At 40.3% G+C, this 2,823-nt stretch overlaps 1 non-coding gene across 1 annotated transcript; it reads right to left on the bottom strand.

Moving 5' to 3' along the window:
- Positions 1 to 797: 797 nt before the first annotated feature.
- LOC131179771 (small nucleolar RNA R71) lies at positions 798 to 904 on the bottom strand. Its single transcript, XR_009148657.1, has one exon. It is a non-coding gene; the product is annotated as a small nucleolar RNA R71 (small nucleolar RNA).
- Positions 905 to 2,823: the final 1,919 nt, after the last annotated feature.

Here is a 2,823-nt window from a genome sequence, read left to right as displayed (position 1 = left end):
ATAGCCTAAATAGTCAAAATTACTGTGTAGAATGGTACTTACTAATCAAATTCCTCATGGGAATGATACTTTACTCATCACTCTATTACTTGTTAGTGATTCGTGCACTTGCGGGGTTATAAAACTAGCAGCAAACAAGTTTTTGGCGCCGTTGCCGGGGAATTTTGGCTTTAGTAATATCGAGCGATAGGCAATTTAGCTGATTTAGGCAATTATCTTTATTATATAATTTTATTTGATTTGTTTTATTTCTTTTCTTTTCTCTCAGATGCCTGATCTGGTATATGACCAGAATAAGGCCAAAAGAAGAAATTTTGGACTATGATCCGGAGATAAACAGAACTCTGAGAGCCATCAGGAGGGGAAGGAAACATCAAGAGCATGATCAAGAAGGTCCTGAAATTCCAACCATGGCTGATAATAATGATAGACCAAGACTCTTGAGAGACTATGGAGCTCCATCTGTCCAAGGATTTCAGCCCAGTGTCACTAGACACACAGTGGAAGCCAATAACTTTGAGTTAAAACCAGCGTGGCTTTAAATGATTCAGCAAACCTAGTTCGGAGGTTCACCAACAGAAGATCCACACTATCACCTCCAGTGCTTCCTTGTCCTATGTGACACATTCAAGATGAATGGAGTTTCTGATGAAGCCATAAGACTCAGAGCATTCCCATTCTCCCTTCGAGACAGAGCAAGGAAGTGGTTACTCTCTCAACCAGCTAGAACATTCACCACATGGGAAAACCTCTCACAAGCTTTTCTAGCAAGATACTTCCCACCTGCAAAGACTGCAAGACTAAGACTTGGGCTCAACACCTTCAGACAAAAGGAAGGTGAATCACTCTATGACGCATGAAAAAGGTATAAAGACCTGCAGAGGGAATGTCCACACCATGGCATAGAGGATTGGCTACTAGTGCAAAACTTCTATAATGGGTTACTACCCTCTATAAGGAGCACAGTTGATTCAGCTGCAAAAGGTGACCTAATAGAGAAAACAGTGACACAAGCACTTGAACTTTTAGAGAGGGTTGTATACTATAATTATGAGTGGTCAAATGAAAGAGGAAATGCAAGAAGAACAACAGGGGTCCTAGAAGTAGACGCCCTAAGCATGATAAATGCCCAATTTGATCAGCTCATAAGGAGGCTTGATAAAATGCAAGCCAATGCAGTAGGGATTAATAGTCAACATGAGGACAGCTATGGAGGAGGATATTTAGAATATAATAGATTTAATGAACCCTCTACAGAACATATGAACTATGTGAATAATGGAGGAAACTTCAAATAGAGGCAGCCCAACAATCTATATTCATACACTTATAACCCTGGATGGAGGAACCACCCAAATTTCTCATGGTCCAATCAGCAGAACCAGCCAATGAACAAGCAACAGGGGTACAAACCACCAGTACCTCCTGGATTTCATAACAGAAGCCAAAACTTTGCATAGCCACCATTGCCTCTTCAACCTCAGCAACCTGAATTGAAGTTAACCATGGAATCCATGATGGAAGGTTTCCTAGTAGCTCAACAACAACAGAATGAATTGATTAAACAGCTAACTTCTAGAATGGACCAACTTGCTACCTACAACAAGATGCAAGAAAATCAAATTGCTCAGCAAGCAAGTTCTTCAAGTAAGGCTACTGGTAAACTGCCTAGTCAACCAGAGATGAACCCAAGGGAGCATTGTAAGGCAGTTACATTGAGGAGTGGGAGAACTTTAGTACAATCAGAGGAAGAACCAATAGAGGAAACCTCAGAAGAATCTAAAAGCCAAGCAGAGAAAAGGGAGGAAGAAGCCAAGAGAGATCAGAAAGAGGAAACAGCGAAGAAAAAGAAGTTACCAGAGCCATACCAGCCTCCCCTACCTTTTCCTCAGAGATTTCAAAAAGCCAAATTGGACAAGCAGTTTGGGAAGTTTTTAGAAGTTTTACAGAAACTTTATATCAACATTCCCTTCACAGAAGCACTCTCTCAGATGCCATTCTATGCCAAATTTCTTAAGAAAATTTTGTCAAAGAAATGAAGATTGGAAGACTATGAGACAGTTGCTCTAACAGAGGAATGCAGTGCCATATTGCAAAACAAGCTACCTCTAATGTTGAAAAATCCAGGAAGCTTCTCCATACCCTGCCTCATTGGCAATAAGAAAATAGACAAAGCCCTTTGTGATCTTAGGGCAAGTGTGAGTTTAATGCCTCTATCAATATGCAAAAAGTTGGAGATCGAAGAACTGAAGCCCACGATAATTTCACTGTAATTGGCTGATCGACCAGTTAAATATCCAATGGGCATACTTGAGAACATCCCCATCAAAGTGGGCAAATTCTTCATTCCAGTAGACTTTAATGTCCTTGAAATGGAAGAAGATATTCAGATCCCTATCATCTTGAGAAGACCATTCTTGACAATCGTCAGAACAATCATAAACATAAAAAATGGGTGACTAACCCTCAAGGTAGGAGAAAAAGAAGTGGAATTCAACTTGTTCGACACAATGAAACACAAATTCGAACTTGATGAATGCTACAAGGTCGACATAATTGATAAATAAGTTGAAGAGGAATTTCATAAGATACATCCTAAAGATCCTCTTGAAGCATACATTGTGCACAGTCACACGGCAAATAATGAAAACACAGAAATAGCAGCCTATGCATAACAGCTAGAAGCTCATCCACTCCTACCCCTAGCTCAAGCCTCCGAGATGGAAGAGTTTAAGGAGGAATAACCCAAGGACAAGCTCTAGGAAAATGCCAAATAGGTAGAATTGAAACCTCTCCCCTCCTCACTAAGGTACGCATTTTTTG

Source organism: Hevea brasiliensis, chromosome 4 (assembly GCF_030052815.1).
Source record: "Hevea brasiliensis isolate MT/VB/25A 57/8 chromosome 4, ASM3005281v1, whole genome shotgun sequence".
Taxonomy (NCBI): domain Eukaryota; kingdom Viridiplantae; phylum Streptophyta; class Magnoliopsida; order Malpighiales; family Euphorbiaceae; genus Hevea; species Hevea brasiliensis.
This window is presented reverse-complemented; position numbering and strand designations above follow the sequence as displayed.